Source organism: Columba livia, chromosome 7, assembly GCF_036013475.1.
Source record: "Columba livia isolate bColLiv1 breed racing homer chromosome 7, bColLiv1.pat.W.v2, whole genome shotgun sequence".
In the NCBI taxonomy this organism is placed as follows: domain Eukaryota; kingdom Metazoa; phylum Chordata; class Aves; order Columbiformes; family Columbidae; genus Columba; species Columba livia.
Window position 1 is genome coordinate 1386107 of NC_088608.1, and position 26230 is coordinate 1412336.

Consider the following 26230-nt stretch of genomic DNA (forward strand, 5'->3'; position numbering starts at 1 on the left):
CACATTCAGTCAGGCAGCCCACTTTAACACACAGCCCATATTAATTACTGTTACAGAATGAGTCATTAGAAGCGCTCCTCCTCCCTCGACAGCCCCGTTTGTGTGCATGGATGGATTACGCCACGGTCATTGATTTCAGCAAACCATGACGGGGGCTGTCTAACCGGTAAAGCTGAAGGAGTCCCGAGGGACATCGAGTCATTCAATTCTTTTATATTATGGAACAGCGGTGTCCTCACTATAATTAAGGCTTAAACTTGCTGTCCAAAGATCTAATGTTCTGTTAGCTGCCCACCAGCAGGTGATAGCTGCTGCTTGCTGGGGGCTGGCAGCCAGATTTTCTCCCAGCCCGTTCCGCCCGTGGTGCCGCTCCCGTCTCCACTGCACGGTCACTGGCACGGGGACACCGGCTTCTTGACTGCAAGACAGAGAAAAAAGCAGAGACAGAAGCCAGCAGGCGGTGGGAAGTGTACAAAATACAGGGGGAAAGCACTACGGATGGCACTGAGGAGTAATAAACTTAATGCAAAGGAAAACTTGGTTTTTAAAAGTTAAAAAAATGTGTGGTTAACCTGGGAAAGCCGGGGAAATTGGCAGATTTCAGGAAAGGGGTGGATGTTTGTAGGGAAGATGAGGGCAGCAGCTCACACAGGTAGGGAAAGAACACAAAGGGGTTGCAGGGTCCGTGCTCTGGGAAGCCTCAGCCCCTCGCTGCCATGGGATGCAGCCGCAATGCTGCTGGTCCAGGCTCTGAACCCCCCAGAACATCATCATCCTCCATGCATGGGCAGAGCCTCCCTGCTGCCCCGCACAGCCACCCCGAGCCAGCAAATGTCTGTTGCAAACACAGGAGGCAGACAGCTGTGTTACAGAAACTATTTTTAAAGTTGTTAAGAGCACCTGTTTGCATTAAGGCTTTGTTTGCCTCTCGTCCCAAAGCAGCACACACACTCACATGCAAAACTTTAACACCTCCCTTTCCTCCTTCACTGAATTTAAATCTAGGCCAAGAGACATTGGTGACCATGCAATTCATCTTCTCTGTGGTATATGTGTAGGAAGCTGCTTTCTTTTAGGGGACATCTTTCTTTTTCAATGCCAAAAATTAGATATTTTCTTTTTATGAGGGCAGAGCAGACACAATCACTGAAGAAAGAAACCAAAGGAAGCCTGAGCTCCTCAGAACTAAGCGTATCCATCAATTTGGCCACCAGCAGCTTGGGACCCATTCTGCAGTTACAGAACGTATTTTTAGCACATGGAAAAACAGTGTCATGAGCACATGATATGAAAAATACACAAAGCAATATATCACTTTTATGTCCTTTATTCTATCATAATCAGGTTAGGATTTTCCCCCCCACACTTGCTTCTATTTTAGAAGTGCCTCCAGGGAGGTTGTACGAACATATCGGCCCATCAAACCTGCAGCAGCCACAGCAAAACCATCCACCACGTCCAAGGAGACTGAGCAGAGATGAAGGAGAAGGTTGAGGTTGGATCTGTGAACAATTTCTTCCCCAAAGGGCTGTGGGGCATTGGAACAGGCTGCCCAGGGCAGTGCTGGAGTCACCATCCCTGGAGGGCTGGACAGACGGACATGAGGTTCTCAGGGACACAGGGCAGTGCTAGCGTTGGGTTAACAGTTGAACTCGATGACATTGAGGTTCTCTTCCGACCAAAATGATTCTGTGATTCTCCAATGTCTTTGGCCTCACCACCTTGTGGGCAAAGCAAGGACCGAGTCCTCCCTCAGCTCCAGGAGCTGAAGGGATGAGCACAAGGGTTCAGCCACAGACATTGGGCTGAATAGAAAGGTAGAGATGACTTTACTGTGTGAAAAATGTAAATGCGCATAAAATCCCCTTTTTGTCTGTGTGTGCTGTATTGGTGAATGTGCCATTAAATAAATTATGAACAGGTAGCCCCCACTCTGGTTAGTTCCTGGATAACAAAAGCTGGTGTCTAAATCCTGCTCAGACGCTCCCAACAAATTGGAAAATGAGAGGAAGAGCGAGAAAAATCACCTTGTATCTGGAAAAACTTACAAAGAAATACATACACATTAAAAACATGTAGTCTAGGAAAGAAATGGCAACAAGAGTGCAAAATGTGTGACACACATCTACAAGATAAACTGATGGGGCAGAAAATATTTTGGAGATGAGTTGTGTCCAGTGAAGATGGGCTGGGAGAGGCCAGAGTGCAGGAGAGCAATGCTGCTGGTTTGGAGGAAAGGCTTGAAAATGAGAGATGTTAGGCTGTGGAATAATCTCTATAAGGAAGATGTAACAATTCTTTTATTTACAGCTGTCACTCTAAATTGACAATATATTCCCTGTAGGATATTGCTGCATTCCCAAGAAGCTGGACCTGGTTCTTTAACACAAACTCCCCATTGCTGCCTGATGAAATTCCCTGCCTAAGCTAATCACTGTGTATCACTGAAACCACGGGAATGAGAAGTGCCAATCATGCTGTAAATATTAATTACAAGTAAGAACTACTCAGAAGTTAAAGAAAACAAGCTGACTGAATACCTGGTAATTTTGGGTAGCAGATTTAAAAAAAAAATGCAGTTTTCTTTGATTCCCTCCCCTGCAGAACCCGCTGGCTGTTTGACAGCAAGGGAGACGTTTCAAATCCTGCTGCCCATCAGGGCACGTGTGTGTGTAATGGAACTGCCACTCAAAGCTTTCAAAATGTATATTCAGTGTTTCACAAATCCATTCAAACTTTCATTAAAATCCCTATGTGGTTAATGAAAGTTGTGTATCTCTTTATGAAATATACATTTCAAGCTGCTGAAGAGCACGTGTTTGTGGCAGAGGAGATCACTGAGATTATTTGGAGCTTTTCCTCCCCGATGAGCCTATGTTGCCATCATACAAAACCACCCCTTTGTCTCACATCATTATACGGGGCAAAAGGCTGGGCTGATACTCATTCATTTGCAGAGAAATCATAGAATCACAGATGGTTTGTGTTGAAGGGACCTCCCCAGCTCCCCCAGTGCCCCCCTGCCATGAGCAGGGACATCTTCACCAGCTCAGGTTGCTCAGAGCCCCGTCCAGCCTGGCCTGGGATGTCTCCAGGGATGGTTCATCTACCACCTCTCTGGCCAACCTGGGCCAGGCTCTCACCACCCTCAGGGCAACAATTCCCTCCTCATGTCCAGCCTGAATGCGCTTGTACCAGTATTAATCCCATCCACAAATACTCCGTAATGCCAGTTCCTTGATTTTCACTGGGGGAAAACCTCCTTGCTGTATTAGAAGAGAGGAAACCACACATTCCCTGAAGTAATTTTGTTCTTTGCACACTCCATGTACTTGCTATCACTTTTCCTCCTTTTCAAATGGTACACCGTGACCATTTTTATACATGAATAACATCTTGAACTTGAACAAAGCATATCCACGGGATATTCTTTGAGTGAGAAATGAATTACCTTAGGAAAAAAACTAGTGTTATTGGAAAATGGAGCACAGCAGATCTTAGCTAATGACACCTAACATTTCTTGTATCTTGGATAGGATATGAAAATACATACATAAATTAAAAGCAGGCTTTAGGGAAAATATTGTTAACTTGAGCTATAATAAAAGCTAAAGGCTTCTAGGGAGCTCCATTGTGCTGCACCGGGGCTGTACAGCGGGAGGGCTTAATTAATGTGATTAAACGCTGGGGTTCAGCACTTGGCAAGAGATGTGGAACAGCAGCTCATTGCCTGGAAGAGGGATGAGAAGTATGAGACCTCACGAGGGACTTGAGGGACTCAGTAGATCTGGGGCTCTGTGAGACACGGGCAAGACTTCAGCTCCTGACTACATGCCATGATTTGAATAGACCCTATTTATCCAACGGTTAAATTGCAGCCCCACGCTCAGTCCCCAGGTCACACAAGGGTGGATCTGGGAAGAAAATCACCATTTCCCAGATTCTACCTGAGGTGTCTCAGTGCTGGCGAGCGCTGCCGTGGCACAGACCGTACCTGTGGAACTTCAACCGTCGCCGTGGAAAGAGCAAAGTTAGACTGTAAAAACACTTTTAATAGAAGATTGCTGCCAAGTATTGACATTCTGTCATTTGCCAACTAAGGTCCGGGAGCGTTTAAAGCACTGTACTATTTTTAATTTTCATTAAAGGCCTGCACTGTGCAGTGATGTTGACATCCCAGCGCTTCCACGGCTCGGTCCCACATACCGAATCTCCAGGGCTTATGACTTGGTCCTGGCTTTGCTGTCCAACAGGACAAGGAGACAACAGCTTGTTTTGTTTCTCAGCAGCATTGCAAAGATTCATTCCTCTGATTGAAAAGAGGGGTTTTAGCAAGATACCCAGCCTCCTGGAAAATGTGAACTGCCATTGATTCAAGCTAGTGCTTGGAGATAAAAGCCCTGAAATCCTTTGTCCTGCTGTTAATCAGTCGAAGCAGGATCAATAGCCCCCACTCTAGCAAGGGAGCTGGGGTGAGAGGCAATCAGCGGGTGCTGGACCCTGCACAGTTCCCAGACAGCAGAATACTGCTTCATTTGTTCTTAGCTTTTTATGTCAAAATTCCAGATGAATTCTAACAACCCCCACATGTCCAGAATGTACAACACCACGAAACAGTTCAAGGCACCATCTGTCAGAGCTGTCCCCTCCCTTGGAGCCACAGCATACTCATCCTCATCTTTGCTCCATGGATGCTGCTGACCACACACCGGGAAAGAGGTTTCACCACAGCACGTGTGTAACACAGCGCTCCATCAGGGAAACAATGATCAATTTAATAATAAAGTAGGAGATTCAGTGCTTCCAGAAGATTTGAAAATAGGAGAGCATGGCAATGGGAGGTCAGAACTTCCAGCAAGCAGTATTTCTCATTGCAGGGCCAGGATGCAGCATATCAAAAGTGCCCAGGGCAGGTACTGCCTTAATGCTGGAAAGCTTCCAGAAAGGAAGGTTCCACCGTTTCCCCGGATAACCCATCCCAGATTTTCCCATCACAAATAATTTTTCCTAAGATCTGACCTCAGACACCTTGACTACAAACTGCCAGTTTCCCCATGATCCATCCGCAGCAGCTGGGAAAATAACGGGTCATGACCTGCGTTGTGTTATACACCAACTATAGGATGGAAAAGAATAGTTTCTTATTTAATTCTGCCTTTTCTTCACAGCAGAGACTTTTCATGAGTTATTTGCTATTTAGGAAAAGTTCAAAGAGATCAATTACCTCGCAGTAATTTACTTAGAAACAAGGATGGGCACAGGGGAAGAAATTAATGCAGCACTGACAATGACTCTGAGCATGGAGGAGCATTCCTGTCCTTCCTCCATCCCTGCAATGGTGCATCCTTCTCCTCACTCACTACTCATTGGAGATGCTGGAAGCCTCATCACATCCTCCAGCTGCATGAGCTCTTTTCCTGCTTATAAATCACAAGCACTAGTGGGTATGGACACAACTGGATGTTCTCATTTGTTTCCCAGTACGTCGCTGAGGAAGGATGCTCCAAAGAAAAGCGCTGGGTGGTTGACTCGCTTCATCAGCAGAGTTCATTTGTGTTGGAACATCCCCCAGGGCCATTGCTGCCTGTTAGCAACACCTGGGAAACATGAGCCAGGCGAAGATTGCTTGGGGAGCAGAAAGAAGCAGTGACAGATTTTACCTGTTAACAAAATAAAAAGTGCTTCTTCATCTTGTCTGGAAGACACCAATCCACAATTGGTGCATGCAGAAGTAAGTAGCTCTGATTTGTACTTTAACAAGCCTAGGAATCTTGAAAAGTTGTTGCCAAGGAGCAGTAAACTCCTTGTTGGAGGCAAGAACCCCTGTGTAGGTGAGTACTAGAATAGAACTATCGAACATGATAACCTATATTCAGGTACCATGGAGAGACCAGTTCCACCAGTCAGTCTTCCCTTATTTCTTTGATTTTTAATTAGATTGTGTCTAGAAAACTATAAAATATGGAGTTCGATTTTTCTCCCAATCTATGGAGATTCAGCACGACCATTCCAAAGGCTCCTTATCCTCAAGGTTCAGAAATCACAATTTTTGTTGAATATACCTCAAGTCACTCATGGATTTCTTTCTTCTTTCTCTTTTTTCTACAGTGATTGATAGGCTCTACATTACCGGTTTCCACTTAATGTATGAGACTTAAAAACTCTAAGCCCTGGACTTCCTTTCAATTAACCAAAAGACAGGGTTTTGGTAGTGAAATTGTGCTTACAGCACTTATCTGAACTTTTGCCAACTCATTGTCTTTTTTTACATTTGGGCTGTTAGAATGGGACACGATGTTCAAGCTGCAGCCTCACCAAAGCAGACATAGAGGCAACACCACCCCTATGCCCCATATCAATCTATATCCTGTTTTAAAAAGCGTGTGGATGCCAGTTTTCTTTAGGTCCCAGTGTCATGCTTCACACCAACCTTCAGCTGATCCAATTGCAGTGACACAGAAACCCTTCAAAATCCAAGTTCCAAGGCCAGAGTCCAGGAGGTGGTGTCACCTGATTTCTTCATCCTTATATATATTTTCCATGTTAAACAATATCAAAATGTACATTACATGAAGGGTAAGTTTGACTGATAGCATCTATCTCATATAAAGCCATGTAGATCAGCAATATTTGCCTCTTGCAATCCGTGATTTCAAAGTTTTGTTGCTCCCCATCATGCCTGGGATGGACAGATGGATGGACGGATGAAGGAATGGGTGATTGACCGATGTGCACATGGTTTGCAGGAGTTCTGCTCATAGACTCTCAACTCATTGGCACAGTGTCGGGTGTGAAGTTCCATTGTACAGCTCTGGGGCTCTCTGGGGAGGCTGGAGCTCATTCGAGCAACATCAAGAGCCCTTAGCTTGTTCTTTACGTATTTTCAGAACAAATTTGTTTAACATTTCTGCCTTCACTACCCATGACTAACAGCTGCATTGTTCCTACCTAGTAATCTAGTAACAATACCATAGATAGTATTCCCTCGTTTACTAAAACACTTTTTTAAAAAGCCTTGCTGCACTTATTTCTGCTTACCATTTGTCTCCCCCTTACTCCTTTAATTTACCAGTGTGCCTGTTTTCCAGTTTTTACAGAACATATAGATTGTTTTAATTTAAGATAGGCTTGTATGTAGCTGTTCTCGCTCACCCAATAGGTCAAGACCATTTTTCTGCACGGGGACGTGTGGGAAGAGAGCCAGCGGCAGCCTCGCTGTCCGTGCTGAAAAGGAAGCCATTCCCAATCACCGCAGCGTTTTGAATTCCATAAGCAAAATATTTGAGCACTAAGGTTAATCCACACCTGATATGTCCCTGATTCTCCAGAGCTGCAGTTTAGCATTGCAGCTGCCAAGCAGAGATGCCATACTGCTGTATTTCCTACCTCCAAAATGCACTGTGTTTACCAAGAGCTCTGTGGTGTGATTGTTTCAGAAAAAATGTGGTTTGTTCCTTTCAAATCCAAAAGAAAAAAAATACTGAATAGAAAGTAGGAATATCACGTGTTTCTTATGAAAAAACCTGAAATACAACAAAAAATTTGGGCCATAATTACAGAGTTGTGTTACACTTACCTCCTAATTCATATTTTGTTCTCTTCTGACTCATTTTTAGAGAAATTATTGATAGGACAGAGACTAATCCAGCAGAGAAATGACTCAATAAGACCATAAACCAGACATGCTGCATTGCTATAAGCACTCAGTAGGAGTATAGCACAAAGCACCTATAACAATATGCTGGAGTTAATTTAAGAGTCATCACTTATTCAGCCACCTGAGTACAACTACCCTCATTTACACAGTGAAAGCCCCAGCTCTGTGGCACGATGATTTTGTTTGGACTAGAAATCCAAGATGGGAAAATGGAAAAAATATTAAAGCCAAGTAGTAAAACAGCTCACGCAAGCAAGAATGTTGAAAGAGAAACGATAGACTGATGCAAAGGTGATGGATGGTCACACTTACGTACCGGGCACTCCTCCAAGGAGGAGCAATCCTGGAAAAATTCCTCCTGGAGAGAAGGACGTCTATGGCAGAGCTCTGGGTCCTCGCAGTGAGTCATCTCGCCAGGGCAAGAGGAGATGTGAAAGAGTCCGAACGAGCCTCCATTAGTGCTCCGGGAGCTCAAGTGGCAGCCCTTAAATGGAGAAAGAAATTGGTGGTGGATATGCAAGCTCAAGAGGGCTGGGGAGCTTTGCCTTTTATAGCTGATGGTGCCTCTGGCCTCTCTAAGAGGCTCCTGCTTTTAGCCCCTAATTTCCTTTGCAACCATCACAGATGTCACCCAGAAGAGGTCCCGCTAAATGGGAGCTGGAAGTTGGGACAACAGGACATCACCTCCCGTCCCTGCAGTGGGGCTCCGGGCCACAGCAATGTCCCCTGCTTTTTCCTAGAAATGCTCCAAAGATGCACATTTCCCCAAGTCGTACTGTCTGACCCCCTGTCCTGGAAAGCCACCCCAAGAGCTTCGGGGTGCAGGAACACCCCAACATTCATCCCACCAAATCAGCAGGGGATGCCACACCCTTTGCATTCAATATGTTAAAGTCTTGGATGAAACCATGTGTCTTGACAGCAAGTATAAATACACAAATTATGGTAGATATGGTAAAATCTGGATATATCCTGTCTAAACTAATGATTTATTTCCCACAGCCCATTCCTGGAGGAGCAGGTGGCAGCACCAGGGTTGGCTGTACATGCACCCCAATTACTCCCCAGGTGTGCACAGGGAAACCCCCTCACTCAAGTGTTCCTGCTCGCTCTCCTCCATGACATTGTACAGTTATTAAAAAGACTGAAATTTTTACCAGGAGCAAAGAAAATGATGTTTTGTGGCTCAGTCACCCAGGGAGCAACCTTGCTGATGTTCTTGGCAGTCCCGAGAGATGCTCCCAACTGCAGAGGCACTGCAAGGCTACTAGAATTTACTGCTGTTTCTGCTCTCCCTTTGGTGTTTTTAGTCCTGATTAAGATGTCATGAATTAAGGTATCTGCAAATTTTTGCACTTACTTTGCCAACAACATGACATGGAGCACCCATAGCTAGCAGTGCATTAAAAGCCTTATTTTCACTCTCCTTTATTAGCTTTCTGTTGCTGATCCCAACCAACTTCTGGGATTACCAGAAAAGCACTTTTCATTTTCCTCTGCCTGTGCAAGATAGATCTACACTGACCAATATATTGAAACTTAAATCAGCTGGAGAAACCTGACCTGCTCAGTTGAAAAATATGTTCATTGGTACTTCTGCTATTTGACAGGTTTAAATAATAAAAAATAAAGCAGGTGCGTACACATTTAAAAACCAAAAAGCTGCAGTGCTGCAGGCAGAGGCTGGGTCCACTGGGAAGGTGCCCTGATGCAACCCAGGTTCATATGGAAAAGGAATAACACGAAACCTGTCCTGTGCTCTATCATTTGGGTTGGAAAAGGCCCCTTAAGATCATCGAGTCCAACCACTGAGTCCCGAGGATCTTCCTCCTCCGCTTCATCCATCTCACAGCATGAGCAGAAAGTCCTCTGATGACCAACCAGGGTCAGTTTGGGGTGATGAGGAAACGTTTTTCTTTTTCAAGGTGAAGATCGGGGAAGGTGCAAATAGTGGGGTATAACCAGAGAATAGGGATGAGGGAAAAGAAATAAATGAAATATCCTTTTATAATAGCTCTCAGTTGAAGTTCTGAGTAACTCCAAGGACTTACCTAGAACTGATGAGTGACCTGGGTTCCCACTGGCTCTTGGTGAGGTTGGAGGGTTTCATGGATGGAAGAAATAACGGGGTGTTATCTCCCTCAGTCAACCTCTGAAGCCCCTTGCCCTGGGATCGGGTTGCAGGGAAAGCAAGACACCTCAAATCAGCTTCCAACCATCTCTTGTACATTGCAAAAGGAACATGCTGGATGACAGTCAGCATGGCCAGGTTGTAATATATTGCTGTTGGAAGATGGATATTGCACTACAAAAACTGTTCAACACATGTCTATGTTTCCACTGTGAGTTTTGCCATTCTCTCTCCAAATCCCAAGGCAGATTAATAGGAGGAATTAATTTTGTTTGTGTCTTTGTGCTTCTACCACCAAATGATAAGTCTTTTCTCTTCTTTTCTTTTGAGTAATCCACAAGAGGTTGTGAGAGAAGCGGGGAGCAAACAAAGCTGCAGCTTGGAGCCGGGCGCCAGCCCTTTCTGAAGGGGTTGTTACTGGGACAGGAGACCACGATGGAAATCAGACAGACGGTTAATGGCATCATGAAATGAAATGGAGTTTTGTACCTTTGTGAGATAATAAGAAAAAAGCCCACATTCATTTAGAGAACAAGAGCTGGCTTAAACATTTAGAAGAGGCAGACAAGCAGTGCGTGCAATGTTTCCACAGGTAAAGCTGTTGCAGCTAATTCATAACATTACAGATGAACCTGTCACCAGAGCTGACACCGCAAATTAAATTCTGTATTCCCTCCACAACCCTACCAATATCAGCTATATTAAATCTGTATTTAAAATAGGCTGTTGCATGTAGAGCTGAGATAAATAGCTCAGAGCATCAGTAAGAGCTTCCCACCTACAAATGCACCATGGCCATCACGCCCAGCCCGTGGGGGCACATGGTCCAGGTGGCAAGTGGCCAGTCCTTCCACATGGCCACCAGTGACCACAAGAAATAGGGGGAAATTAAGTAATATAGCCATAAAAGCCTACAATGTGTTTACATCTCTGACACTACAGATGTAGACTTTCCAAATGAGGAAGGAACTCTGTAAGAAAATATATTTAGGAGGGGGGATTATGGTATTTGTTTTTTCCTCAAATGGTGTTCTTGACCTACAGAACTTGTTACAAAAAGCATTTCCATCCTCTGTAAACTGTGTGTGCGCACACAGCCACATGAACAAAAGTGCATCTTCATAACCTGGGCGGGCAAAGAGAATGAATTTTGATGAAATATTCTTGTGTTTCTCCAATGCTTTGACCCTCGCCCACTGTAAATCAGCAAAGCTCCATCTGAGAATGAACATGGCAGACGCCTGCACCACAGAAGTGGCCACACAATGGTTCTACATACATCCCCCTGCCTGCAACGGCCTCTTTTTCCAACCAGAAACACTTCAGAATTCTGAGAGGTTCTACTGCACTCTACATACGGATGGATTTTAAGTTAAACACTAGTTCCTAGCAAATTATATTTCAATTATCTGGGCTCAGCAACTGTACTTCACCAGCATTCCTGCAGTGTTTCTTCCTTTCACTTGAATCAAAGAGCAATTTTGAGGCTAACAAGACAATGTATGGGATCTTCCATTGAAAATGGCTACATTATGTATTATATTTTCTGGCCTTCAGATATCTAATGAGAGACAAATATTCTGTATATTTCAATAGCAATTTAGCATACATATTTATCCTAGATAACTAAAGAAATTCCACATCCGTGCTGAGAAAGAAAGATGGAGTCTAATTTTACTCGGATCATTGTGGCGATGAGCAATTTTGGTATCACGCATCAGCCAGAAGTGACAATTCCAGGGAAGGTGGTTGCAGCCAAACAGGCTTATTCAGTTACAGTCCAGAGGAACAGCTAATGTTCCTGTAAACTATTTGTCACCCGTAATAACGAGCGATTTAGAAGGGATTAGGTTTTACTGCCTGACCCATGATCAGCAGTCCCTGGACTGTACATCCACTGTTGCATAAAAAAATAGAAAGTGGAAGCAGCAAGTGCCTCCTAATTAAAAGAAACAGTTTGATGCATCACTTTGCAACGTATTTTAGATTTTATGTCAGGAGATGGGATAACAAAAAAGGAGGAGAAAGCTAGAAAGCAAAGAAGAAAGCGCAAAGCACTTGTTGCACCAATTGCTGCTGCAGCAAGCACAGTCCGTACAGCACCCGTCCCCTCCCCGGCGGCAGCCGTGCCCGGTAGCTCAAGGGAAGCAGTTTCACCTCCCTTGGCCAAGTCCCATGCAGTAAATCCCACCGTCTGTCCCCATCGCATCCCCCCATTGTGTCCCAGTGCCGTACCCACCGCTCCCAGACATCCAGCAGCATCTGAGATCGAGAGGTCCCGGAGAAGCCCGACCAAGAAGCCGCGGCTGCTAGAAACTCCCATATTTATAGAAGGGAGATGTTTACAGGAGCCCTTCCAAGGCTGCCAGCCGCATATGTAAATTGTGATGATTACTGTTATTAATAATAGCAAATGGACTCGGAGGCTTTCTGCTGGAGGCAGGCGTGCACAAGGCATTATCCCTGGGCACCTCTTTTTGTTCTTTCAAGCAGGCTAAATAGTACAAACCCAGCAGTTTTCAGCAGAACAGACAAGTGTAGCTGCAGGAGCTGCTTGCAACCAGGAATCCGCCAGCCTGGACTGAGTGGTGCAGCTTAAAGTGGGAGCAGATCCCTTCTCAGTGGTCATTCTTCTCCATTCACACCTTGATTCCTCTGCTCACAGAACTACTAGATTGAGAATATCAGGAGTCAATTGACTATCAATATGATTTCCTTTCTTAAGTTACTCCTGTGCTTTATTCTTCATGACGTACTTCATTCCTTTTGCAAAGGTCAGACAACTCAGGTATGTCAAAATGAGCAAATTCACTGGCCTCAGTTGAGTCTCTGGAGTATCACACCACGGCTGTTTGGCAGCAGGGGCGCATCTTCTTTTGCTGCTGCCTGAGATTTGCATAAGGGTCATGAAAATATAGCACCCTACAGTGCATTTTCCATTTTTAGAATCAAAACTGAATTTGCAGGGAAGGGCAAGAATGTGTTTTGTCTAATTAGAAATCATTAATTCGAGGGAACAGATGGAAACTCTTTGTGAGACAGATCTTTGGTTTGGTCTGTAAAGGATGTGTTGCATCTGGGTAATAAACAGGGTTTTCAGTTCCTTCCTGCTGCGGACTCTGCTGCACATACTTAAAGATTGTTTGCATTTCAGCAAACACTAGAGAAGGAGCTTAAGGCACTTGGCTGCTGGGGTGTGAAGGACATTTGTCATTAACCTCTCTGAAGCTTTTGGAAGTCCCATCATGCCATCTCAGACAATGCTTTCCTCCTTCATGAACGGGGCAGTTGCTAATGCAGCTGCTGCTACTATGAGCAAACCCTACAGAGCAAGAAGATACATTCCGTTCCCATCTATAATATGTCATTATGTAGTTGGTCTCTCGCGGTTTGGGTAGGAGCAAGTAAACTGGCTGGTTTTGACAACTACATGACCACCTCCTCCAGCTGCAAAGGGTCCCACACTGTTCTCCAGTTGTATCAGTAGGACGGTCCTTGTCTTGCTGCAGGAACAGGGCTCCCTCAGTGCTGTTGCCATTGGGTTTCTGCTCCTTCATGCTTGGAGAGGTAGAAATGGACATAGAAAAGCTTTAAAGCTAAACTCTTGGTCCAAGCAGGTTGCATCATGTTGATTTTTGCTTATGGGAAAGTCAGGACCTAGAAGCAAACATGTTGCATCTATGACACCAAACATTCTCTATAAGGTGATATAATCACCTCTGGAACCCACCTCTGCCTCCTATCAGCACAGGGAAGGTGTCAGGCTTTCAAAGCTTAGTGCAGGACGATAATAACTCATAATATTAATAGAACACCTCCTATTTCAGTAAGCTCCCTGCCACGTTTCAGCACAAATGCCAATATTTCCATTTTGAAAATGACTTCCTCTCTGGATGTATAATCTGTAGGAACTGGGGTAATGACAACTATAACTCAGAGACCACACTCCTCCATCCAGTGCCAAGGATGATCATTGGGAATATATTTTCTGCTTGCTGTCATCCACACCTTTTATCCTCACACCAAGGGAAAGTGCACTTTCCCTTGGGGGGGGTGAGGGGGGGAGAGAGCTTTCAGTCTCTCTTTAAATAATTTTCACATCTAATTTTTATTATTATTTCGGAATAAGAGAGGTACCATCCTCGGGAAATGCAACCTGAGCATCAATAGGAGCCGGTGCTAGGCGAGGACCTGCCAGGGATTTTTCTCCAGGTTCTGAACATGTAAATGAGTTTCCTGTGGCTACTGTGTGAATTGAGTTTAAATAGAAAAGAAAGGAAAAGAACGGAGGTTTGGGGCAGACTGGAGGCTTTAGTCATATCTCATTTTAAACTGAAAAATAACCTACTATTGTATGGTCTTCAGAAAAGGATTAGAAAACGTCCAGGATATAGAAGAGAAAAATAGAAGATAGAAGATCTTATGACAGAAGAAAAATGAACAGTAACAAAAAGCCTCTATTGTCCAGTTCTCTGAGGGAAAGAGGTGGCCAATCTGTGCTTCCTGAGGCTTTTTGCTGAACATAATGTCATTTGTCAGGCATGTTGCTGTCTGATAACCATGGATGAAGTGCTTGTTTCAGAAAAATTCAGTATGGTCAAAGCTGTGAATAGGAAAGGCTCATATAAACTGATTAGCAGTGAAAGAAGAATGGAGATGCTGTCTTGGCTGTGAGTACAGCTTCCTCAAAACTTCCGTGGAATAATTATACTGAATTATATCCTCAAATACAAAGCCTCACAGATAGCCTATTGTAAGCTAAATTAAAAGTCACAAATCAGAAGCTGATTCAAACCACAAGCTCATTAGCACATGTACAGACACAGGAATGAAAAAGGAGTTATTTCTGAAAAGCATTAAAATCAAAGTTACATCTGTCAGGATGCTCCCTGAGCTCAGGCTCAGCTCCATCTGAGCCAGGACTAGCTGGGCCCTAAACGAGAACACAGGATTAAGCTGCTTTTTGGATTAGGGCTTCATTTTGCAATGGTGCAATGCACCTGATATCCCCTAGGTCATGTTCATGTGGAAAGCAAAAAGCCATAGGCCAGGTATTTCTAGCATATAAAACATCTTGAAATTATCATAAACCAGTCCCATTCAGGCTGCCATGGCCAGAAAACTCACTTCGGTGCTAAAGACCATCGGGTGAACTCACAGCCCCAGCCTCTTTGCTTTAAAGAGTGGTTGTGTGGTTGTGTTCTTATTCCATCAGTCTTCCTAAGACTTTAGAAAACTTCATTTTGAAATATACTCTGAAAAAAAATAAGGATTAATAGAAATAACAGGTATCCAACAGAACAGTCAAGCAACGTGAAGTTTACCTGGACGATAGGAAAGCTGTTGTTTGTAGTTTAGTACCACAAGTCAAACATACTGCTCTGCTTCAGAAAATCCGCTTTTACCAGAAATAAACTCATTTTTAAATGGAGTCCAACTGGTATTTGATTTGGTTCAAGCACTACAAATCGGATTTCAAGCACTAAAAATTCTTAAAGGTGACCTAGTTTAAAATAAAGACTAAAATTTAGTTAACAAATTATTTTAGAAAACATGAGATGACTGGGAAACATTTTAGATACGGGCAATCCTTTAATGCATGGTTTTCCATCAAGTATCATATTTTTAAATTTAGCTGCATGCATTTCTAGAAATAAAACCGGCAAGCCCAACGAACTTCAGAAGGATGGCAAAAGCTCTTGGGTATACTGATAGCAAATGACAAAGACGCTGAGTGACGATGCACTCAGACTGGAAGCGTTTCTGTTCTAGAGTCAGTTTTCCAACAGTCACACAAGGGAAAAACTGAAATACCAACATTAGATACCAGCAGAATGGTTTCCTTGGCAATTCTAACTGTGCAAAAGACTTTTGTTTCTTTCTGTCTGCCTAACATCAGCAACTCTTTAAGCCTATCAACTGATCTAGGAAGATTAGTACAGTCAAAATTAGATCACTTATCAATTTGAAATCGCAGGGCCACATCCAGAGAAGCAATGCAAGTGTACACGAACCTGTGAGCATCGCAGCAACCCAACGGCCTGGGTGGATGATTCCCTTGTGTGTTTTCATGTTTTCATTTATTCAGAAGAGGAAAAGACAAACTAGTCAAGGGCAGAACCAGGATGAATTGCATAGAGTCAGCTGGGGAGAAATTAACATGCTTTCTGTTGGGAAGCTGAGCTTGCCTGGTGCCGGCAACCTTCAGGAATTACATTTCCAGAGCAAGACACACACCCAGAGCTTATCTGGGACATGTGAACCATTTTGCTTGGCTGTTGTTATAAGGGGAGAGGGTTTGTTCACTCACATTGGCTTTCAGTACTAAAATCACAGCCAAAACGTAAAAGTGCTGATGAATCCAGTAACAAAAAAAAGAAGCAGCATATGACTGGCATCTCTACATGAAAATACATGCTTTCAAATTTATAATTACTTGTACAGAAGTATACACAAAATCCATTTCAACCTTTTAGTTTTAAACATAAATTATCTTTTTGCTTCTTTTACAAGATTCACATGTGTAAGTTCTCTCTACAAGCCCGATGTGAAAATACACACACTTGTGTCCTGCAGCAACTGGCAGCACAGCTAAAGTGCGAGGGGCTGCAGATGCAGAGGGAAACGGTGTCGCAGGCTATTCCATTGCTTATAATCAAAGTTATTCATGCCAAAGCAAAACAGTTTGATCATTTTATCTGAAAGCGATGGAGACCTGTTCCAGCCCCAGCACCAAGGGATTCTGCATTCCTGGAGGGAAGATTCAGAGCAGATTGTTGCCCAAGCACAAATGCACATTGGCGCACACACTCCATTGGAGTTTATAAAAGATAATTATTTCTTATTTATAAGTTGTATGGCCCATGTTTTGTCTTTTTAAAAACACCAGTTACTTAGAAATGATTAGCCTTATAAATTGCTTTTACATTCCTTTGTTATCAATCAACAGGGAAAACAGATGATGTATAATATAAAAATTAATAAAATTAAACAGGTACAGACTTTTCAGCAGCGTCTGTTGCGATAGGACAAGGGGTGATGGTTTAAACTAAAGGAAGGAGATTCAGGCTGGACATGAGGAAGAAATTGTTGGCCCTGAGGGTGGTGAGAGCCTGGCCCAGGTTGGCCAGAGAGGTGGTAGATGAACCATCCCTGGAGACATCCCAGGCCAGGCTGGACGGGGCTCTGAGCAACCTGAGCTGGTGAAGATGTCCCTGCTCATGGCAGGGGGGGCACTGGGGAGCTGGGAAGGGCCCTTCAGCACAAACCATTTGTGATTCTATGATTGCTGTTTTTCTGATGAGTATATTGAATTTCAGCCACCCTACCTGATTTTAAAACAAGCTCTCTAGCTAACTTTAATTAAAGAGAAAAATAACACAAACTACAACAAAATAAAAAACTAAAAACCAAACCAAAACCACACACACAGTCTGGATTTGACTGACAACTATATCATTAGATATAATTCATAACTTTTCTGAAAATGACTGATGCAGGATTCATCCAAGTGTCTGTGCCCTCCACACGCTGCTCCCCAGCCCCAAACCCCGAGGGTGAGCACAAGAGGGGACGTACCTGCTATTCCTGCTCTCAATGTTTGCTCCTCTCACCACATCTTGGCTGCAAATATCCCAGGGGATGAGACACTTTTGCCATGTCCTGGTGCTCCCAAGCAAAACCTGTGCACGTGTCAGGGCAACATCTGCATGGTGGCCATGGGCTCCTTAGAGACTTCGCTAGGGCTCACGTCTCATCTTCTGGGACAGAAATCTTTATTAGGCATGCGCTATTTCACAAAATCACAGAATATCAGGGATTGGAAGAGACCTCGAAAGCTCACCCAGTGCAATCCCCCCATGGAGCAGGAACACCCAGATGAGGTTACACAGGAAGGTGTCCAGGCGGGTTGGAATGTCTGCAGAGAAGGAGACTCCACAACCCCCTGGGCAGCCTGGGCCAGGCTCTGCCACCCTCACCCCAAACAAGTTTCATCTCAAGTTTAATTGGAACCTCTTGTGTTCCAGTTTGAACCCATTGCCCCTTGTCCTGTCACTGGCTGTCACCGAGAAGAGCCTGGCTCCATCCTCCTGACACTCCCCCTTTCCATATTGATCGCCATGAATGAGTCCCCCCTCAGTGTCCTCTTGTCCAGCTCCAGAGCCCCAGCTCCCTCAGCCTTTCCTCACACGGGAGATGCTCCACTCCCTCCAGCGTCTTCGTGTATGAAAACTGAAAAAAAAAAAAAAAAAAAAAAAATCACAAGTCCAATTTCATATTTACCTATAATAAAAAAATATGCCTGATTATATATTTACACATAATAAAAATACAAGCCCAATTATACATTTGCACATAATAAAACATCCAAGTCTGATTATACATTTACCCAGTGAGCCCTGTCGGGGGCAGGTCGGCTGCCAGGAGCAGAGTTCATCAAGTACGGCAGCATGTTAGTGTAGGCTAACTACTATCCTATTATTTTATTTCTCCTTGATCTGTGCCTTTCATCAGTATTTCCTCTCGTATCATTCAGCCTGGATATTGTGTGTTTTGTCTCCAGTAGCAGTGCCCCATCACACTCCCTGTAATTCCCTACGATCCCAGGGGTTCCTTAAAGCGTGTCAGGGTCCACAAAAACAAATAAATAGGATATTTGCATGCAAATCTAAAACAAAGTCTGTTATGGTTCTATGTTAAGTCATTCTGCTGACCTCACCAGAGAGTGGAGTTTTGACAAAAATCTGTCCTTTGTGTTCAGATTTTCATTTCCTTTTTCCTCACTTGAACTCATTACTTGTACTCTTGTGGTCTTGAAGTGCTGCCTTAGGGCTATCAGCTCGTGGTTTTCAAGCCAAAGACAAGCACTACTAAAGTGAATTTACAAAGATAAGTGCCTGAAAGCTGGTTTTATGGAAAAAATACCTCTTATGGCACAGAGAGACAGACCCAGGACAGGCGGCTCCGCCTTTCCAGCACAGTCCTGTGCCACATGCTGCTTGCATTTATTCTACAAAGAGATTATTGCCAAGTACATGAGTTATTAGCTACAAGCCTGATTTTCAATCCTTATCATGACTATTAGCTACAAAATAATAGCAAGTAACTTATTCTAAATGTTTGGCAGGGTCAGGGCAGGCTGGATGGAGAACAGAGCCTGGGGTGGCTTCTTCTGGAGATCCCTATGGCTGATTAGTTCCCTAATTCCCGCAATTATTAACCTTAATGAAATTTTGCTCTCTAATAGCTGCACAGCTATTGATTTTTAATTGTTTTGTTTGTGCCTTGGATTGATTAATATCAATTCTGAAAAGCAGGCACAGCAGGAAGGCTCACTTGTCATTTGCAAATTAACATGAAAACAGCATGAAGCCAGCAAGCAGGGAGTGAGCTGGCAACAGCACCCATGGACCTCTCACCATGCGCATCTCCAAGTGTCTCCAGAGAAGGAGACTCCTGGTCCAGGGCTCTGGCGCCTCACAGCAAAGAAGGTTCTTAGCAAAGTAAAGAAGTTTCTTATGAGCCCAGGAAATCAAAAGAAGTGAACTTATTACCACCCAGTCTGGATGCATCAGACCACACAGCATCTGAGCTACAGTTAATGTAAAAAAAAAGATTGATTCTTCTTTGTTACATATTCAAGATGTTTGATTTAGATTAAGCAGGATCCTCAGAGGTAACAAGAGGTGGCCTACCAAGGTCATCTAAAAAAACAAAAACCACACGAGCATAAAACACAGACAAACAAAACAAAACTTTCAAAAAGTTCACACATTTGTATGTTCTGTTCAGATTAAATAATTGTCTGGCTAAATAGAGGACCTACACTAAGCAGCATAATTAGGAAATGGAAAGAAATGAATATCCAACACGAAGAGGAGCAAGGGAGGACCAGGAGCCAGCTCCAGCCCCACAATGGGGACAGTCCAGGGCATCTGGCTGCTGCCACGTTTGACACCATGGTGTGTCACTGCTGCAGCGCCACGCTGGGACCTGAAGGCTCCCACAGGAGAGGGGAACCTCTTGACCCAAATCTGCACAGTTTTCCTGAGATGGGATGCCTAAAAAGATCCCATTTCACCTCCAGCATCCCACCCAGGAATGGTTCAGTTATGTGACTTGCACCGCTGTTCACAAAGAGGAGTCTGCTTGCTTGCAAACAAAACCCCACAGCTTTCCATCTTCAGGTTGTTTTAGTCTCAAGACTCCGGAGAGGATGAAGAAGGTCCCAGTCCTGCCACCAGCCTCGCCTCCCCAGCTCTCCCTCGAGCATCCCGCAGTGAGGATGCGGCTCAGCGCACCCATCGCTCCCAGCCAGCAGCCCCTGCGAGGGTGGCAGTGACAGGGGACCCCTCACTGTGTCACCCAGATGAGCCCCAGCCTGATGCCCCCATTGGCACCAACACACAGCAGAGGCTGCTGGTTGCTCTGGATTAACATCTCACCAGGGCACATCCTGTCCCTCCTTCCCACCTCCCAGCAGCTTGGGGAGCAATAGTCCGCAGCAACTGGCATTTCCACAGGCTTTAGCATTTACCTTTTTCTCCTTTTGTATCTTAACATGCATGGAAATCCTGAGCCTTAAGGAATAGTACCCATACTCAGGGTATCCATCCTCCACCAGCCTCTCATTCCAAGAAGGAAGGCTGCTCACTCAGTTTGTGTTGGAAACGTTAATCTCTGAGCAAAGTGTGCAGACCAATGTGCAGAACAGTTCTCTGCTTGGCTTTTCAATATATAGAAAAAACACCTTTACACCCACATCACGTCCATGACAGGGTTCACCCTCAGCTGAGACATCGCCACACACACGCAAAAAGCCTGAAATCAATAATAAATGAGAGGGGCAGGATAGATGCCACAGCCCCATAGTCTTTATGGTTTCAAAGATGCCTATGCTTTCTCAGGTTTCACATTCACATCATTACCAAAAGGCATGCAGTGAGAAGCAGGAGATAGTTCAGCTGGCTTTTCAAAGCAGGATTCTCCCAGCATTTTGTGCTGGAGATGGAGTCCCCTGGAACCTGCTTGGAGGAACATGTGGTCTGGTCATGAGACATCCAGTTCCTCAGCTCTACTGTAAACTTCACTGAACCATCAAACTTTATAAAGCAGAGAAGAAATATTCTACAGTAATAACCGGCAAGTTACTATACATAAAGCAAAACTTTCTAATATCTGGAATTCAGGAATTGAATTTTCTTTCTTGTGCTTACAAAATTTCACTAAAATGCATTTTGTATTCATCACAGAAAAAAAGTTACTGTGTGTTTCATTTTGACATTTTACCTGAGAAAGTATTAATATAGAGAAGTTGGGGTCAGATGTGGTTTCTGTACTGGCTCTATAGATGAAATGCTTTGTTCCCTGTATCCACGAGAACTCACGGATTCAGTAAACCGGGAGTGTTGTTTTCCTCCTTTCCAATGTCAGGAATCGTGGGGTGCAGGAGGCACCAGCGTCTGCTGGGCCTGCCCCACCCCAGCCGGCTCTGCCTCGGTGCTGCATTGCAAAACTCCCCTGGGGCCACGCAAAACGCAGCTTTTTGTGCTTTTCTGAGACTGTGTGGCACCGCCCTGCATTAATTAGTTTCTCAGAATCGAGGTAGTTCAATATGTAATTACCAGCAAGCGTTTTGACAGAAATTATGCCAAGATCAAGGCTCAGTAGTACAATGTAGCAGAGCCCACTTTTTTACCTGGAATATCTCAGCTTGCTGGGTGTTGGGTTATGGCGGGGCCACCTCCCAGCATGGCTGCGATGCTGCAGGACAGGGTCAGCTGCTGCCCCAGGGGGACCCCAAAGCGACAGCCTGTGCCGAGCAGAGAGGTTGAGCACAGAATCCCCCTGACACATGATCCTGCAAACCCAGTTCCCAAGGGAGCTCACACACCCTTTGAGAAGATGCTCTTCTTGCATCACTGTCATCACCTGCTCTTCTCTTTGCTGTGAGTGGTGATGCTCCCAGCAGCGGTGGAGAACGCAGCATAGAAGAAAAATACCATCATGCATGGTCAGTCATAGCTCATAGGCTCATAGAATCATCTTGGTTGGATCAAGATCATTGAGTCCAACCATAACCCACCCCAGCACTGCACCATGTCCTTGAGAACCTCATGTCCGTCTGTCCAGCCCTCCAGGGATGGTGACTCCAGCACTGCCCTGGGCAGCCTGTTCCAATGCCCCACAGCCCTTTGGGGAAGAAATTGTTCCTAAATCCAACCTCACCCTCCCCTGGGCAACTTGAGGCTGTTTCCTCTGCTCCTGGTGCTTGTTCCTGGGGAGCAGAGCCCGACCCCCCTGGCTCCAAGCTCCTTTCAGGCAGTTCAGAGATCAGAAGGTCTCCCCTCAGCTCCTGTTCTCCAGCTGAACCCCCCAGGTCCCTCAGCCGCTCCATCACACTTGTGCTCCAGCCCCTCACCAGCTCCATTCCCTTCTCTCCACTCGCTCCAGCATATCAATGTCACTCATGTACCTCCAGCTGCCACCTCTGACTTCACAGGTGTCCCATCCCAAATAACTCCTTCTGGCAGAGGGAAGGAAGGGAACCAGCTACCATGGCTCCATTTTCTTCCCCAGGTGGAATATTTGGTGTGACACCCCAGTGCCTCCAGGTCTGGGAAATGGGATTTACCCACAAAGCTGGAGCACCTGCAAAGCCAGTGGTTAAACACACACAATGTTGTCATACTCTGGTATTTCCCAGAATTGATGTTAGCAAAAAGAGTCGGGATGGGATGCTCACTTGTTGGGAAAATAGCAAAAGAATTATAAAAAGAGGGGGGTGAAGTGTTGATATTGCCCTGTGGAATCATGCTAAATGCTCCCTTATAAACCATCCTGCATGGTGCACAAGCATTTGCCCGGGGTGCATGGGCGATGCAGGATGAGGGTCTCTTGCTTTATTGTTTGCCCTCCAAGCTGCTGTTCCTGTCTCTCTGGTGAGGTGACCAGCACGCTCCCCATCCATGGTCTGCTCTTCTGAAATAACACCGAGATTGGAAAAAGATATTTCCCAATGAAAAATAAACTTAAAATGAGCTAGAAAACAAAGGGAACAAGCAGACAAAAGAAAGGAAAAGCTTGGCTAGAGTAAGCGTAAAAGAAAGCAGGTTTTATTTAATCTTCACAATGAATGGAGAAGAGCAACTCTGTCTCATTAAAGCATGAAAAGATTGCTGTGCTTGTCAAGATAGTTTAAATTTATTAGTTTCTCTGGAAAGCATTTTGGAGTGGATTCCTGGTATCACAGCGCTTTTCAAAACTCCTGAGTTACTGAGCTGAAAAATAAATAAATTACACCAAAAAAAAAAAACCCGCACCACCTAATTTGCTGTCCTGGCTTGAACATTAAAATGTATAAGCTATGTCCCTAACCATGGTTTACTAAGACACACAACGATTTCTCTCCAATGCATATGGTTGAGAAAGGGCTTTGCTGAAAGGTGCTGGAAGGTACCAGGGATCTGGGGAACCACTGGATTTCTGGGTGCACAGACGAGTTCCAGCTGTACAGAAGTTACACGCTGCTGTCAATTCTGCTTCTTTTTTAACTGGAAGCATTTCATAAAATTATGTTAAAATGGTAAATGGATAATCACTTTGCAATGAGTTGTAAATATTAATCATCCTGCAAACATACCAGCAAGCCTCAGCTTTAATATATGCATCCAAAATGTGACAAATTTTGCTTCAGATCACATACTTTGCCAGCTGGGTATTAATTTGAGAAGCTCTACTTCAGCGCTTTCTTAAGCTATCTGTTTATATCATGATCAAAACAAGCAGCGCCAAGTGAGAAATGGAAAAATACTGTTTCAAACCATTTACCTCTAAGTGACGGCAGCTGCTCGCAAATGGAGTTCTCACAGACGCCAACCCCACCGGGGAGCTGGGGGAGTTCTGCACTCCCAGACACACGAGTCCTCTCAACAAGGGTATTTATTGCTTGTTTCTTTAGATCCTAAACTCTATCATGCACATGCCTCACTCTGTGGAGAACCAATTAATTCTGGCAGAAAGTGGGTTAAAAGACTCAAGTTATACCCTTATTTCTATGTGTATATACAGTACGATGTTTTTTTTCCTCAGAAGCTCAAGGAGATAAACTAATCACACAGCAAAATTGCATTCGACATAAACAAGGAGTTTAATATCAGATTTGATTGCAAAACTTTGGTGTAATGTAAAAATCAAGCTGTGCACAGCAAATGGGTGCTGGGCCGGGGGCAAAAGGAACCGAGCGAGCAGATTTGCCTGGCTTTTAGAGAGATAGCTTAGCAGTATTTGCTTCCACACTAATCCCAGTGAGTTATTTCACTAGGAATAACTTGCAAAAAAAAAAAAAAGAAAACAAAACACCAAAATACACAAAGCACAACTTACAGGTGCCAAAATTCTGATTTTTTGATGAAACTGTATCAGCGTGTTGTTGCCTTTGGCTAGAAAGCAGCCTGGCCATGGATCCAGATGGACAAGCCCAGGACAGTCCGTGGCAGGGATAACGCTGGTGCTGCTAAACCCAAACCCCGGCTCATCTGGTGATGGCTCGTGGGGACGCGTTTGCAGCGGGAAGCAAACGCTGTGGCAGCGGGGTGAGCCCCGCCAGCCCGGCTGCGCTTCCTCAGCCTTCTGACAGCGCGCAATAAAAACCCAGCCACCCCGGCTTTAAATATTTATGCTTTGATTTGAAATGTAACAGCTTTCCTGGGATGTTCGATTGGTTTATGTTCCTCCTGTATGTTTAAAGGCAGAAGTCTAACTAACTGTCACTACAAATGGCAGCTTGCTATATATCATAAGCGCTAATGTTTTTTGCCCTTTCCACTGCATATTCAAATGTAATGTGTGCTGTGCTCCGCGGGCTCAGCTGTTAAAGCCGATTTATAAGTTTGCAGGTAGCGTCATAATTTACCAGTATTTTACCAAAACAACCCTAGCACTTTGCAGCACCATTCAGCTTTGTAAAATCCAGTCCCATAGGGGTAGATTATCCCCAAAGTCATTGTGGCAGCAGGAAGAACCACATCCCAGAGAGACCCTGCCTCCATGGGCCAGGGGCTGAGCCCAGCCTAAGGGTTAGGCAGTGCTTTAGGTGGATATTGGCTTTCAGACACATTATCAGGGTGCTGCTTGGAACTAGCAGGGAAGAGATGACCAGGGAGGCTGCAGCTGCATGTGCCCCATGTTAAATGGTGAATTACAAAGCCAGTACTGAATATCTGGCACATCCCCACTGACCCTGACCGGGTACCCTCACCGGTGAGCCCCGACTGCTGCCTGGGCTTGCTCATCCATCCAAACCCATGCAACAACATTAAAAATATCTTCTACTTCTCATGGCACCTTGGGGTTCCCCTGCCAGCTACAAAACTGCACTGGGATCACACAAGAAAAGCAAGACGGGGCAGCGTGAGGCGGCTCCAAGCACGGGACACAGGTTTCCCAAAGCAGTGGCTCCTTGTCACAGGGAAGCAGAATCAGAGAGCGCAAAACAGCACAACATAAGCTTGACCTGATCCTTACAGCAGCCCAGTCCCACCCAGTATATCAGACACGGCCCTGAGGAGTAATAAACAGCCCTTGTCTCTCTAATCCAACATAATAAATGGGATGTTTTAAGCGATTAGCGGGTGGGCACCCGCTGGGCTGCAGACAGGAGGAGACGGAGGTTTGGTGCCTCCGGGCAATACCGCGGATCAATGACACCGGTTTCTGGAGCCCAGCCTGGGCCCCGGCTGATTTATGGTAAATCAGCGTCTCCTGCAAGAGCTCATCTTGAAAATGAAATAGAGCACAGGAGGAGGGAGCGAGAGGAGGAGGGTTTCTGGGATGAAGTGGGCAACACGGTGGAGTGCAAAGAGAGCATCAAGGTGATTTCTGGAAGATGCAATGTTTGTTTGACATGAATGTTCTCTAAGCAGTTAATTTAACTGCAGAACAGTATTTACTGACCTCATTTGTGTCTCCTGTACATTATCATGTTTCTGTATAAGCGATAATTTCAGGTTTTGGTTTGTTTTCCTCTGCAGGGCCGGTTAGGGGCCAGTGCTTGCTGCCTGATACTGCACAGAGCTCCAGAAAACACAATTTAACATTAGCATCAGCATCTCATAAGCTTGCAAAAGATTTTGTCTCCTCTCTGGCCTGGCCAGGTTCTCCCTCTGATTTAAACCCATCCTGCCCTGCAACACATCTTTGTCCAGAAGGGGAAGAAACAACCTTTTGGGGTATTCATAGGAATCACTGCTGTGGATGAGGCTGTTGCCTCCAGACAATGCCTGAATAAATGTGAGCGTGTGTTGTCTGACCTGTCTGGTTTGGAAATGTTATCCACCTGCAGAAGAATCAGCACACAACTATTAATATTAAATCCAACTTAGGGGTTTGTATTTCACACACTGTAGCACTCAGAAATAAAATTGCTTGGTAGATGGACCGAA

At 44.7% G+C, this 26230-nt stretch overlaps 1 long non-coding RNA gene across 3 annotated transcripts; it reads right to left on the minus strand.

Moving 5' to 3' along the window:
• Positions 1-24143, minus strand: LOC110364374 (uncharacterized). Of its 3 annotated transcripts, none has more exons than XR_010473938.1 (3): positions 17367-24143; positions 9709-15043; positions 1-8141 (listed from the first exon to the last, which is right to left on the minus strand). It is a non-coding gene; the product is annotated as an uncharacterized LOC110364374 (long non-coding RNA). The 3 variants fall into 3 exon arrangements; XR_010473937.1 differs by having other exon boundaries at positions 9709-10277; positions 12028-24143; XR_010473936.1 differs by having other exon boundaries at positions 9709-24143.
• Between the last annotated feature and the right edge of the window lie 2087 nt (positions 24144-26230).